Genomic DNA, 15,813 nt, shown 5'->3' with positions numbered 1-15,813 from the left:
CAGTGAATTTCAAAGGTTTTTCAAATGCTAATTTCTAACTATGCCTACAGAGATAGGACATGTGAAGAAAGAAGAAAAAATGCACAGAAAGAAACAAAAGAAGTGCAGAAAGAAGCAACAGAAGTCCTCAAATACGAAGATAAGTGCAGGAAGAAGGATAACGTGCAGAAAGAACAAAAAGAAGAGCAGAAAGAAGCCTTGTTGCAAAATCATCCTGTACCCTCAACTTTTTCAGACGGATACTGGTGGTAACTGAGTCTGACTAACCAGTCCTAGAGCCAGTGCTATGTTAAAAGACACTTAGAATACAGTGAAAACACCTACATACACTAGGGAACATTATGCATTGGGGTCCCCCTGTGATTAGCATGACCTCCTCTGTAAGCCCCTAGTATATAATAGGGCAGGGGGATTAAAACTACCTCTTAAAACAGGCCACAGGGCGTTTTTGCACACGTTAACTCAGGCCTGTTCCCTCCCTTCACCACTGTGTAAACACGCCCTGTGTCCGTTTTTAGTTGGGAGATTAAGTTCCTTTGAATCCTGAGGGTCCCTAGGGCCCAACTAGCCCACTAGGTACCTCCAGTAAGTGCCACAGAGCTGCGTTGCAGAGAGGTGTAAAAAGTGGCACGGCCTGAACCACCTCTCTGCAATGCAGCTCAGTGGCGCTTACTGGAAGCACTTGGTGGGCTAGTTAGCCCCCAGGGGCCCTCAGTATTGAAGGAAAATTATATCCCCAATTTAAAACGTGCCATAGTGCGTGTTTGCACACGTCACCTCAGGCCCCATCCCCTTCCTTCACCACTGTGTAAACACGCCCTGTGTCCGTTTTAATTTGGGAGAGTAAGTCTCCTTGAATAATGAGGTTCCCTGGCGTCCAAGTAGCCCACTAGGTACCTCCAGTAAGTGCCACAGAGCTGCATTGCAGAGAGGTATAAAAAGGGGCACGGCCTGGGCCACCTCTCTGCAACGCAGTGCAGTGGCGCTTACTGGAAGCACCTGGTGGGCTAGTTAGCCCCCAGGGGCCCTCAGGATCGAAGGGGGATTATTTCCCCAACTTAAAACACGCCACAGGGCGTGTTTGCACACGTCACCTCAGGCTCCGTCTCCTCATTTCGCCCCTGTTTAAACGCGCCCTGTGTCCATTTTAAGTTTGGAGATTAAGTACCCTTGAATCCTGAGGGTCCCTAGGGTCCAACTAGCCCGCTAGGTACCTCCAGTAAGTGCCACAGAGCTGCATTGCAGAGAGGTGTAAAAAGGGGCGTAGCCTCTGAACACCTCTCTGCAACGCAGCTCCCTGGCGCATACTGGAGGTACCTGGTGGGCTAGTTGGCCCCCAGGGACCCTCAATATTGAAGAGGAATTAATTCCTGAACTTAAAACGCACCACAGGGCGCGTTTGCACAATGGTGAAGGAAGGGAGCGGGGCCTGAGGTGACATGTCTGCAAACACGCCCTGTGGCGCGTTTTAAGTTGTGGAATTAATTCCTCTTCAATCCTGAGGTCCCCTGGGGGCCAACTAGCCCACCAAGTACATTAAAGAGAGGTAAACCGAGCAAAGCAGTTCTTGTATCAGAGGTCAAGTAAAAAACAAATGTCCGTTCTATGTTCGTTTCTTCTTCTTTAATTCAGTCTTGTCTCATGTGTTTCTTGTTCTTGTACATATAGTTCAAGCTAGTGCCTTCAAGCCAAGCCACCACGTGTTTCGTCCTTAAGGCTATCGGCCCAGGACTTCATCAGGGCCACTTGACAAAGTCAATATCAAGGTAAAAGACGAAAAGCTGTCTTCTGTACCCTTGAAAGTAGTGTAGATAGGTTCCTTTATACGATATTATAAGATTCCAAAATTTAGATTTCTTCAGTATATGAAATGTAACAGCCAAATATCCTTGTGCTGCATAACTGAAGTCCGCAATCAGGACCTCTAACTCAAAAATCGGCGTGTATCTGATGAAGTCCTGGGCCGATAGCCTTAAGGACGAAACACGTACTGGCTTGGCTTGAAGGCACTAGCTTGAACTATATGTAAAAGAACAAGAAACACATGAGACAAGACTGAATTAAAGAAGAAGAAACGAACATAGAACGGACATTTGTTTTTTACTTGACCTCTGATACAAGAACTGCTTTGCTCGGTTTACCTCTCTTTAATGAACTGTGAAGTGGGCTCTGCCCATATTTTACGACGTGGGGTGGTCATCGTAAGGTTGACCTTGAAGCATCAGCTCTATTAGGATATTTATTCTTACTACAATATCACTTCCCTGTGCAAAGATCCCCAACCACCTTTCCTTGTTTGTTAGCCCACCAAGTACCTCCAGTATGCACCAGGAAGCTGCGTTGCAGAGAGGTGTTCAGAGGCCACGCCCCTTTTTACAACACTCTGCAAAGCAGCTCCGTGGCGCTTACTGGAGGTACCTGGTGGGCTAGTTGGCCCCCAGGGGACCTCAGGATTGAAGAGGAATTAATTTCCCAACTTAAAATGTGCCACAAGGCGTGTTTGCACACATATCACCTCAGGCCCCACACCCTACCTCCACCACTGTGCAAACACGCCCCATGGTGCGTTTTAAGTTGGGGGATTAAGTCCCCTTGAATCCGGAGGTCCCCTGGGGGCCAACTAGCCCACCAGGTACCTCCAGTAAGCACCATGGAGCTGCATTGCAGAGAGGTGTAAAAAGGGGCGTGGCCTCAGAACACCTCTCTGCAACGCAGCCCCCTGGCGCATACTGGAGGTTCCTGGTGGGCTAGCTGGCCCCCAGGGACCCCCAGTAGTCAAGGGGAATTCGTTCCCCATCTGCAAACGCGCCAGGTGCCGCATTTGCAGAGTGGTGCAAGTAGGGGTCGTGGCCTCTGGCGCGATCCCGTTTTTTTAGTTATTTTATTTTTTAAGAAGGGGGGCTGTGTAGCCCCCCATCTTTTTCTAATTTATTTGCCCCGGGGGCCCATCCCCCGGGGCATGACCCTTTTATTTTACTTCTTATTTTGGAGGGGGGCTGCCTTGCCCCCCTCCTGTGGCCACTTATGTCCCCGGGGACCCCATCCCCCGGGGCCGGCCTTTTTTTTTCTTTTTTTTTTTAGTTTTGGGGAGGGGGCCGTCCCGGGCCACTTGTAGCCCTGGGGACCCCATCCCCCGGGGCTGGCCCTCTCCGTTGGGGGCTGTGGGGGGGGTCTCCCATCCCCCCACGGTCCCAGCCGGCTCCCCGCGTCCTGCGGGAGCCGGCATTGCTTTTCCACAGGGGGAGCAGCTAACATGCTGCTTCCCCTGTGGAAAAGCAATCTGCTTTGCTATTTGGAAGCGAGAGCAGGTTTCCTGCTCTCTCTTCCAAATAGCAAAGCAGTTTGCCCTGTCATTGCAAACTACAGTGTCCCGGGGGAAGGCAACCCGGGACACTGCAGGAGCCGGCCCTGGGAGGTGGCGGTCCCCAGGGCCTCAACAAGGCTCCAGGAGGGGGCCGCGTGGCCCCCCTCCCATCTTTTTCAAAGCCCTGGGGGGGTGGTCCCTGGGGCTGGGGGGGTCCTTCATGGACCCCTCAATTTCAATCTTTAGTGCCCCGCGGAGGTGGTGGTTCCCGGGGCATGTGGGGGGGCTTGAGCCTCCCACACAGGATATTGTTTTAAAAAATTAAGCCCCGTGGGGTGGCGGTCCCTCAACGCGAATTCCACCAAAATTATTAAAAACTAAATATTTTTTTGGGCCCGTGGGGTCCTTGTGGGACCCCCTGAGCAGGCCTAGGGGGTCAGGGTGTTTCTACCCCGCCCCCTTTTTGCGTTCTATGCATTTCTTCTTCTGTTTTCTTGTGCCTCGGTTCCACTGAGGCACAAGATGGCTGCCAACACTTCCTGGTTTGGAGTGTTGACAGCCAATTAGCATTCAGCTCGTGCTCAGCAGGGTGCGCGGATCCACCTCGCTCATAGATATATCTATGATTTTACTTTTGATTTTCTCAAGAACTACTGAATGGATATACACCATTTAAGCAAAAGGCATGAATGTGAACCAAGGGCTACCTTTTTGGCAAATTCGGTGTAATTACGTTCAGCAGTAACTGTGATTAACGGTTCCTATGGAAAATTGCATGGGGAAAACACGTTTTGGGGCCCCCCTTTTTTCTCTGCCCCCGTTTGACGAATCATCCCGAGACTTTCAAGATGGGATTGGACCGGAGCGCCCCACCAGTTTAGAAAATTTTGCGAAGATTCGTCAACCGGCGCCAAAGTTATTCCAAATAGAATGTTGCGGATTTCCTATGGACAATAGGTCCTAACTATAACTACCTACTATATATTCACTGAAAACACCATAGGTTTCACACACGTTATAGTTAGGAATTAGCATTTAAAAAACCTTGCAAATTCACTTAAAAAACCATAGGTTTCACACATGTTATAGTTAGGTGGACATTTCACTCGTAAAAAACCAATAAAATTCCCCCGTTATAGTTAGTTCAGATAACTATAACTCGCGCGACCGCCACTCTATCAAAAGGATGATGTCATCAGTGATGTCATGAGTGATGCCACTGACCATGTCATGAGTGATGTAATATGTGACGTCATCAGCAGTGGATTGCGGTCGCGCGAGTTATAGTTATCTGAACTAACTATAACGGGGGAATTTCATTGGTTTTTTACGAGTGAAATATCCACCTAACTATAACATGTGTGAAACCTATGGTTTTTTAAGTATATATATATATATATATATATATATATATATATATATATATATAATCTACTGGCGGTCGCCAGTAGATAGTTATAGTTACAACCTAGTTTCCATAGGAAATCTCAAAATTCTATTTTGAATAACTTTGGCGCCGGTTGACGAATCCTCACGAAATTTTCAAAACTAATAGGGCGCTCCGTTCAGCTCCTACCCTGAAAGTCTCGGGGTGATTCGTCAAGCAGGGGCCGAGAAAAAAGGGGGGTCCCAAAATGCGTTTTCCCCATGACACAGCTACAGCCCGAACGGCTGAACAGAATTACTTGAAATTTGGCAGAGAGGTAGTCCTCAGGTCCGGGATGTGCCTTTTGCAGGTCTGGTGTCAATCTGTTCAGTAGTTCCTGAGAAAATCAAAAGTAAAATCATATACATATGTGGGCGGAGCCTAACCACACATCTCATCCTGAGATCTGATTGGCTGTCAGCACTTCATCCAAGAAGTGTTGGCAGCCATCTTGGGACCAATATACATGATAGCACCTCATTAAAAAGCATTGCAGTTAATAGAAGGTTTTAAGACTTTAGTTACATTATAAATCATTTGTTGATGGTACCATACTCATTTTAGGAATTGTGGTATGTTCTAAGGTGATTTCACCATGTGAAAAAGCCTTCTGCTGGGATATCATGATTGAGAAAAAAATATTTTCTCATGCTTTTCCCACAGAGGTTTGGAAGGTGATCTATAAGCTAAACTGAGAGCTTATTTTCTGTAAATTCACATTATCTTTCTCAGTCATGTGAGAATGAAGTCTGACATTCTCAGTAAAACATGTACATCCAACAAGGGCAGAGACTGTCAGTTGATTCCTCTGTGTTCTACTGCAGCTTCCCAGAGTGTTCCAAAGAACAACTAGAGCGCTAACAGTCCTACTTATGATAAACGTATGGCACACCTGAAGCCATCTTGCTTGGATTAAAGTGGTAACTCTTAAAACATTTAATTTAAAAAGGAACAAAATGAGGGGGTTAATTTTTCCATAAAAAGTATGATTAGTGCTGCAGAAAGAAAAATTAGGGCACATTTTGAGTGACTTCTCAAATCCTCTTCTATTTCATTAAAAAATTCTGACATGCAGACTGAAACATGCACTTTCAATACCAGCAGCAGTTTTCCCTGGTGAGCAGTAGCTTTACTATAGTGATCTAATGAGCAAAAAGAGTGCCAACATTCTGAATTTATGGGAAATGTGTGACACATCTGAATGCCTTCTTGATGGAATCAAAGTAAAAAACTGAATGTATTTCCTACTGAGGAGACTGCAGTAAATAAAGAAATTAGGAAACTTCATAACAAATATGTCTCCCAAGATGGCCACCAGAGACAAAAGAGCCCAGATGTAGCCCAAGTATAGCCCAATGACAGAATGTCCCAGAGTGTTCTTAAAAACAATTAGAGCGCTTACTGTCTTCATTATGACAAAAGTATGGCACACCTGAAGCCATCTTGATTGGAATAAACTGGTAACACTTAAAACATTTAATTTAAAAAGGAACACAATGAGGGGGTTCATTTTGCCATAGAAATTATGATTAATGCTGAAGAAAGAAAATGAGGGCACATTTTGAGTGACTTCTCAAATCCTCTTCTATTTCATTAAAAAGTTCTGACATGCAGACTGAAACATGCACTTTTAATACCAGGAGCAGACTTCCATGGTGAACAGTAGTTTTACTACAGTGATCTAATGAGCAACTAGAGTGCTAACATTCAGAATTTATGGCAAATGTGTGACATATCTGAATACCTTCATGATGAAATCAAAGTAAAAAACTGAAAGCATTTCCTACTGAGGAGACTGCAGTACATGAGGAAATTAGGAAACTTCATAACAAATAAATCTCCCAAGATGGCCACCGGAGACAAATGAGCCCAAATGTAGCCCAAAATCACCCAGATGTAGCCCAAATATAGCCCAATGACAGAAGTGTGCAAAACACTTATTATTTTGTGTTTTTGCAGTGTTATATAGTGCAGACTTGTCAGGTATTGGAGTGCTTTACATGAGCATTGGTTACATCACACAAGAACAAATTCATTTTGGTTGTAGACATGGGGAGACTAAGTGATTTTACCAGAATCACAGAATGTCGAGCTGAAGCAGAAACTCCAACCTGGTTCCCCAGTTGCAAAGTCTGCAGTTCTGGAAGTAACACCACATCCTCTCCCCTAAGTGCAACATTTAATCAAGTGGTCAACTGGATAAAAAACATAAAGGTAACAAATAATTTAAAAGTGCTTTGTCGCTATTTGAAAACGCAGAAAATATGTCCTTATTTTAGTCTTTTAGAGCACTAACCATAATTTTGATGCCAATAAGACCCTCTCATATATGTAATTTCTAAAGGAAATGCTCTAGGTATTACAGGTTTGATTACATCAAGATGACGTCAGGCGTTCCACACTTTTGTAATAAATATAGAATGTTAGCAATCTAGTTGTTCATTAGGATACTGTTGAGAGGCAGAGGCCAGGGGCACGGACTCTGAAAATTGAAGGCAGGTAGGAGGGTGCAAAGCCAACAATTTAACCACACTGAGCAGGCAGGAAGGGCCGTGGCAGCACAACAGACTATGGAGGGCAGTGGAAAGGGGGGCAGGGGCAACAAACCATCAATACAGGACTTGCAAGAGAGGCTGTGGCAATGTAATAGACCATTGTGGGCAGAAGGAAGAGGCAATAGTAGTACAACCATACATGCCAACAGACCCGATTCAGCCAGGAAACGTCCAATGTTTTTAAGCTCAAATGGGCTTTATTTGATCTCTCTCCTGTCTACAATCTCCTCTTTTTCAATGTAACTCAAAGGGGAAAATCAATACCCCAGTTTTTTTTCAAAATCTCCCTCTTACCAAGTTCAAAATGTTCGCAAGTATGGTACATTGGATCATGGAAGGAAATGAGGTAGGGACATGGACTTGGATAACAGAGGACAGGAGGGACATGGAGAGGTGCACCAAACTGACCCTGCAGGGCAGGCATCAGGGTTTGCAGCAGCACAATACACCACACAGGGCATGCGGGACGAGAGTGCAGCACAACAATCCATAGAAAGCAAGAGGGAGGGGACAGGACCATGCACATGGACAACAGAGAACAGAGGGGCAAGAGGCAATGGTAGCTAGCTGACCATAATGGACAGACAGGAGAGAAAGCTGCAGCATAACAGACCATAAAGGGCAGGAGGGACGGATCAGGGGCATTACAATGGAACAGACAAGCCAGGAGGGAGGGAGTAGGGGTCTGCACATGTAAACAGAGGGCTGGGGGCAAGGGGGCAGGGCAGGAGCAGCAAGATAGCCATGGAGGTCAGGCAGGGTGGGCACTAGAAGCAAGACACACCATGAAGAGCAACAGTGAGACTGTGATGGCATTCACACAGACCATGGAGGGAAGGTGGGAGGGGTTCAGGGGCAGCTAACTGACCACACAGGGAAGGTGGGAGGGGCCATGGCAGCACAGAAGACCATGCATGGCAAGTGGGAGGGTTAGTGGCAGCACAATGGCTATGATGGGCAAGAAGGAGGGTGCAGGGGCATGCACAAAGGACGATGGAGGATAGAAGGGAGGGTCAGGACCTGTGCACAGACAAGAAAGTTCAGGGGAAGGGGCCTCACAACAGACCGCACGGGGCAGGCAGGAGGAGCAGTTGCAGCACAACAGACCAGGGATGGCAGAAGGGTGTGGCAGTCCAATGGACCATGTAGGACAGGAGGAAGAGGATAGGGGCATGTGGACAGGCAGGGTGGAGGTGGCAGGGACAGGTTACAGTCATCTGACAATGCTAGGCAGGTGGGAGGGGAGTGGCAGCTCAACAGAACACTCAGAGTAGATAGCATGGAGTGGCAGGTCCATGGAACATGGTGGGCAAAAAGGATGGAGCAGGGGCATGCACAAAGACATCGGAGGGCAGGGGGAAGGAGAATAGGGGCAGCAAGCTAAGCACAGAGTTTAAGCAGGAGGTCAATGATGGGGCATAGAATTGGGCAATGGAGGGCAGGAGGAGTGGACTGGTACATCATACTAAATTGAGGGCAGTGGCAGCACATCAGACCATGCATGGCAGGAGGGAGGAGGCTAGTCCATGGATTCACACAGCAGAGGATAGGGAGGAGGGGGATGGGGCAGCAAGCTAACTGTTCAGAGAAGGCGAGTATTAGGAACTTTATTGTTTTTAAAACGTGTGTCTGTGCGAACTACTTAAATATGAACAAGTATGCAGCATAATCTCACTTTTATTCAGGAAGAAGAGGACGTTTGTGACTGTGACTCCGGGCTCACTTGGCAGAAACACCCCCTGACCCTCCACCCCCTATCGCAAAATGTAATGCCCGTGAAAAGGGTAGGTGAACACAGTGTTATAAAGAACATAGTCCTGAGAGCACGATTGAAAATGAAAACTAGATATATTGTATGGTATAAACTATGCACCAAAAAGTGTGATATAAGATGAACCGGGCGTGAAATATGATATGCAATACATTGTGCGCAATGACAGATTCATTGGAGAGCGCGAGATAGCACAGGCACTTGCGCGTGCTATGCGATATGCGCCTTGGAGTGTAATATGCACAGGGCAGTGTTGTGTAACCTAACTAGTCTCTAAAGCTGTAATATAAAATATGTGCTGGGGAGTGTAACGTTGCATATGCACTGTGACAAAGATATGGATCCCAGATTGTAGTATGTATGGCATAGCACTGTACGTTATAACATAGGCATCGAGGAAGGCACGTTAGATGGGGCAATATAACCCGTGCGAAGACAAGTGTGGCATGACATATTCACGGGGTGGTGTTACAGTGCACATGGGCTAGAGAGTGTCATAGCATATGCACTAGCTAGTGGAATACAACACAGAGGTGTGTGGCACTCAGCAGGCAATGGTGGGTGTAACACAGCATTGGGCTCTGCCAGGAGCGCGCTGTGACTCTCAAGTGATGTTCGTCCCCTTTCCAGAGAGTAAAATAAAAAGTATTACACATCCGGCAGTGGATGTGTGTTTTATTAACCGTGAGGGGGGTTTCTTGCATAGTTTTGGTCGAATCCCCTTTGAATGGCTTGGTGTGCATGTGTATTAAATGTGCCCATCAATAGCTACCCATGTTTGTATAAATAAACGACAAGGGTGTCTACCGGGATTAGGCACGGTAGGGCATCAGACATGTCAGAGCTTCACTAGTGGTGTAAATACATTCCACGTGGATTCATTGTATGCATAGTCGCCTTTTAATTAATATCACGCAAATCGTCATGGTGATAGGTACGTACGGTTTGTCCAGAATGTCCTAGGTGTGTCTATAAATATATATTTTATAAAAATAATAAAAAACAGTGGCCGGCCCTGGGGATTGAGGTCAAAAAAATATAATTAGGAGACAGGCCCTGGGGGATGGGGTCATCAGGGCCAATAAATTAGAATAAGAAGGGGAACCACACAGCCCCCCTTCTTAAAAAATTAAAATAAATAAAAGACTGGCATCGTGCCGGAGGCCACGCCCCCTCCTTGCAGCACTCTGCAAACGCGCCCCCTGGCGAGTTGTAAGTTGGGGAATTAATTCCTCTTCAATACTGAGGGTCCCTGAGGGCGAACTAGCCCAACAGGCATCTCCAGTATGCGCCAGGGAGCTGCGCTGCAGACAGGTGTTCTGAGGCCAAGCCCCTTTTTACACCTCTCTGCAACGCAGCTCTGTGGCGCTTACTGGAGGTACCTAGTGGTCTAGTTTGACCCTAGGCACCCTTAGAATTCAAGGGGACTTAATCTCTCAACTTAGAACAGCCACAGGGCGCGTTTACACAGTGGTGAAGGGAGGGGATGGGGCCTGAGGTGACGTGTGCAAACACGCACTATGGCACGTTTTAAATTGGGGATATAATTTTCCTTCAATACTGAGGGCCCCTGGGGGCTAACTAGCCCACCAAGTGCTTCCAGTAAGCGCCACTGAGCTGCATTGCAGAGAGGTGGTCCAGGCCGTGCCACTTTTTACACCTCTCTGCAACGCAGCTCTGTGGCACTTACTGGAGGTACCTAGTGGGCTAGTTGGGCCCTAGGGACCCTCAGGATTCAAAGGAACTTAATCTCCCAACTAAAAGCGGACACAGGGCGTGTTTACACAGTGGTGAAGGGAGGGGACAGGGCCTGAGTTAACGTGTGCAAAAACGCCCTGTGGCCTGTTTTAAGAGGTAGTTTTAATCCCCCTGCCCTATTATATACTAGGGGCTTACAGAGGAGGTCATGCTAATCACAGGGGGACCCCAATGCATAATGTTCCCTAGTGTATGTAGGTGTTTTCACTGTATTCTAAGTGTATTTTAACATAGCACTGGCTCTAGGACTGGTTAGTCAGACTCAGTTACCACCAGTATCCGTCTGAAAAAGTTGAGGGTACAGGATGATTTTGCAACAAGGCTTCTTTCTGCTCTTCTTTTTGTTCTTTCTGCACGTTATCCTTCTTCCTGCACTTTTCTTCGTCTTTGAGGACTTCTGTTGCTTCTTTCTGCACTTCTTTTTTTCGTTCTGTGCATTTTTTCTTCTTTCTTCACATGTCCTATCTCTGTAGGCATAGTTAGAAATTAGCATTTAAAAAACCTCAGAAATTCACTGAAAAAACCATAGGTTTCAGGGGTGTTATAGTTAGCTGGACTTTTCACTTGTACAAAACCATTGAAATTCCCCCGTTATAGTTTGTTCAGCTAACTATAACTCGCGCGCCCGCAATGCACTGCTGATGACGTCACATATTACATCACTCATGACATGGTCAGTGACATCACTCATGACATCACTGATGACATCTCAAATGACATCACTGATGACATCACTGATGACATCATCCTTGTGATAGAGTGGCAGACCTCCTCTCACCCTAATATAACCTTTGATAAACACATTCAGAAATAGAGACTAAACTTTTCAAAACAATGGACATACCAATACCAGTTACAACAACCTCTTCAGTAATTCTAAGATCCACATACACATCCACTCATTCACCAACAGTCCTATACAGTCACTCATACATGTACTCACTCATCATATGTACTCATACACCTATACATCCTGTTATACAATGCCACTCATCCATAGAGTTACTCACACACATAGTCACTTATGCTAATAAAGAATCAAACATACATTTACTTGCATATACAGTTATACACACACCACCACACTTACTTCTACGGAAACTTACACATACTTAGTCTTTTAAAAAATCACTTATAGAAACACATACTTATTAATACAGGAACTCTTTCAATCTCTCACTCTCACATATACTCACTTATATACACCAATAGTCACATATACTAGTTTAAAACATATGTAGTTACTCATAAAGACACTATTGAGACAGTCATTCACTCACTAACACACCCATACACACACTCATCCACCCATACAGTCCTGCACACATGCTGTCTTCAACACATACAAACAGTGAGTCACTCATTCATGCACCTATGCACTATGTAATACCCCCCACCGAACCATGCAGACACTCAGACTGATACTCAAAAAAACAACTAATAACCTATATAGACACCCATGTAGCTACTCACCAACCCATGCAGCCACTTATACACAAAGTGAGAGACTGATACAGATATTTACATATTTAAACATTACCCACTAAGCCATGTATTCACTATGATACACTTAATCAGTCAGTTACACAATCAATTTTTCAAAAACAAATCATCCATTTAGACACTTATATACCCATTTATTCTTCCATCGACCTTGAGATATACATATATAAAACATATTTAATTTTCAGAAAAACACACATTCACTGGATGATGTCATCAGTGATGTCATTTGAGATGTCATCAGTGATGTCATGAGTGATGTCACTGACCATGTCATGAGTGATGTAATATGTGACGTCATCAGCAGTGCATTGCGGGCGCGCGAGTTATAGTTAGCTGAACTAACTATAACGGGGGAATTTCAATGGTTTTGTACAAGTGAAAAGTCCAGCTAACTATAACACCCCTGAAACCTATGGTTTTTTCAGTGAATATATATATATATATATATATGCTACCTACTGGCGGTCGCTAGGTAGTTATAGTTAGGACCTAGCTTCCATAGGAAAAGCATTTTTTCTTTTCCCAATAACTTTGGCGCCAGTTGATGAATCTTAGTGAAATCTTCAAAACTAGTGGCCTGCTCTGGTCAGCTTCTGTCTTGAAAATTTCGGGGTGATTTGTCAAGCGGGGGCTGAGAAAACAGGGAGGTCCCAAAATGCATTTTCCCCATGTTAATTTCTATAGGAAACTTTAGTGAAAAAGCTACAGCCCTAACTGCTGAACGGAATTACACCAAATTTGGCAAAAAGGTAGGTCTTGGTTCAGAAAGAGCCCTTTTTTTAAATGTGTAAATCCGTTAAGTAGTTCCTGAGAAATTAGAAAAAAAAAAGGTTCGATATCTGTCCTCCATAGGAAACTTTAGACAAAGGTACAGCCCGAACTGCTGAACGGAATTACACCAAATTTGGCAAAAAGGTAGGTATTGGTTCAGAAAACGCCCTTTATTTAAAATGGTGTGAATCCGTTCCGTAGTTCCTGAGAAATTAGAAAAAGAAAGTTTTGATATCTGAGCACCAAGGAGGGTTTGTGAACCCTCCCGGGCATGAGCTTCACTCTGATTGGCTGCCAACACTCCAAACCAGGAAGTGTTGGCAGCCATCTTGTGACTCAGTAGAACCGAGTCACAAGAAAACAGTAAAACAAATATAATAAACAAGAAAAGGAGGCAGGGTATAAATACCCTGACCCCCTAGGCCTTGTCAGGGAGTCCCACAAGGACCCCATGAGCCAAAAAAAACATTTTGTTTTTAATAATTTTGGTGGAATTTGCATTGAGGTCGCAAATCCCACCAAAATTATAAATAAAATGAAGCATGGGCTCCCCCGCTTCATTTTAATGAGGCCCCGGGTGGGCCAGGTCCCAGGGGCATCGGTCAATAATTGTCTGAGGCCATGACCCTTTTTACACCACTCTGCAAACGCGGCTTCTGGTGCACTGCTGGTGGGACGATCGGGTCCTCTTGTGTCCTGAGGACCTCAGGATACAAGTGGACTTCATCCTCCGAGGAGCAGTGCGCCAGAAGTCGCGTTTGCAGCGTGATGTAAAAAGGGGCACTGCCTTGGAACACCTCTCTGCAACGCAGCTTGTGGTGCTTACTGGAGGTACCTGGCGGGCTACTTGGCCACCAGGGACCTTCAGGATTCAAGGGGACTTAATAGGGATGTTATAGTTAGAAATTAGCATTTAAAAAGCCTTAGAAATTCACGGAAAAAACCATAGGATTGCGGCACATTCAAGTGTGGAATTTTCGTTTAAAAACCCATTGAAATTCACTGAAAATATCATAGGTTTCAGGGACGTTATAGCTAGATATTAGCATTTAAAAAAACATTGAAATTCACTGAAAAAAACATAGGTTTCAGGCACATTATAGTTAGAAATTAGTATTTAAAAAACCTTACAAATTCACTGGAAAAAATATAGGTTTCAGGGACATCATGATTGATGTAGTATGAGATGTCATCAGCAGTGCATTGTGGGGGCATGAGTTATAGTTAGCTGAACTAACTATAACGGAGGAATTTCTATGGTTTTGTATGAGTGAAATATCCAACTAACTATAATGTCCTTGAAACCTTTGTTTTTTTTCAGTGAATTTTTTAGGTTTTTTAAATGCTAATTTCTAACTATAACATACCTGAAACCTATGTTTTTTTCAGTGAATATATATATATATATATATATATATATATATATATATATATATATTACCTACTGGCGGTCGCCAGTAGGTAGTTATAGTTAGGACCCCTTTTCCATAGGAAATCCGCAACATTCTATTTTGAATAACTTTGGCGCCGGTCGATGAATCCTCGCGAATTTCTCAAAATAGGTGGGGCGCTACGCTCCGCTCCTACCCTGAAAGTCTCGGGGGGATTCGTCAAGCGGGGGCTGAGATAAAAGGGGGGTCCCAAAACGCGTTTTTCCCATGCATTTTTCCATAGGACCTTTAGAACGAGCTACAGCCCGAACGGCTGAACAGAATTACTAGAAATTTGGCAGAGAGGTAGTCCCTATGTCAAGGAAGTGCCTTTTGTAGGTTTGGTGTAAATCTGTTCAGTAGATTCTGAGAAAATAGCCTTTAAATCAATATATATATCTGAGCCCGCTTACGGTACGCTTACCGTACGCTTACCGTACGCGTACGGTGGCGTGCGCGAGCGCGATTCTGATTGGCTCTTAGATCTTAGTAAACATTCGAATCGGCCGAAACCAGGAAGCGGCGTCCACCATTTTGTCTCTCGCACTGAGTGTTATTTATCAAACATGAAGCCCAAAAACATGTTACGGGGCTGTTTTGACAACTCCCTCCCACATAGTCATGTTGAGGGAGTCCCCAAACATCCCCCAAGAGCAAAAACGGTTTTATTTTTTTTTTGGCAATTTCGCCGAGTACGCTTACCGTACGCTTACCGTAAGCGTACGGTAAAAAATAGAAATAAAAAAAACACTATCCACACTTACCCCACCCCCTGCGCTTTTGGTGGCCGTAAGCCACCAAATGTACAGGGCTTATTACATCAGTAAAAAAACTATATTTTGGCAACATGAAATTATAAAATCGAAATAAAAAAAACACTATCCACATTGACCCCACCCCCTGTGCTTTTGGTGGCCGAAGGCCACCAAATGTACAGGGCTTATTAAAGTTGATAAAAACCGTGCACGGAACGCACTGCGTTAAGTGGGCGCGCACGCCTCGAATGGCGTAAAGTAACTTAGCATTTAAAAAACCGTACAAATTCACTGAAAAAACCATAGGTTTCACACACGTTATAGTTAGGAATTAGCATTTAAAAAACCTTGCAAATTCACTGAAAAAACCATAGGTTTCACACATGTTATAGTTAGCGGAAATTTTACTGATAAAAAACCAATGAAATTGCCCCGTTATAGTTAGTGCTGGCAACTATAACTCACGCGACCGCAATCTTCTGCTGATGACATATGTGTCTTTATAAAAAAAAATATTTGTAATATATGTATAGCTAA

The 15,813-nt window shown here is 44.7% G+C and overlaps 1 protein-coding gene across 1 annotated transcript in view; it reads right to left on the bottom strand.

The window, feature by feature from the left end:
• SCN3B (sodium voltage-gated channel beta subunit 3) overlaps positions 1-15,813 on the bottom strand; it is a 941,302-nt gene that overhangs the window by 487,552 nt on the left and 437,937 nt on the right. The window lies entirely within an intron of this gene.

The sequence above is a fragment of the Triturus cristatus genome, chromosome 3_2 (assembly GCF_964204655.1).
Source record: "Triturus cristatus chromosome 3_2, aTriCri1.1, whole genome shotgun sequence".
Lineage (NCBI taxonomy): Eukaryota > Metazoa > Chordata > Amphibia > Caudata > Salamandridae > Triturus > Triturus cristatus.
The sequence above is the reverse complement of the archived record's forward strand: the minus strand, read 5'-3'. Positions and strand labels throughout refer to the sequence as shown.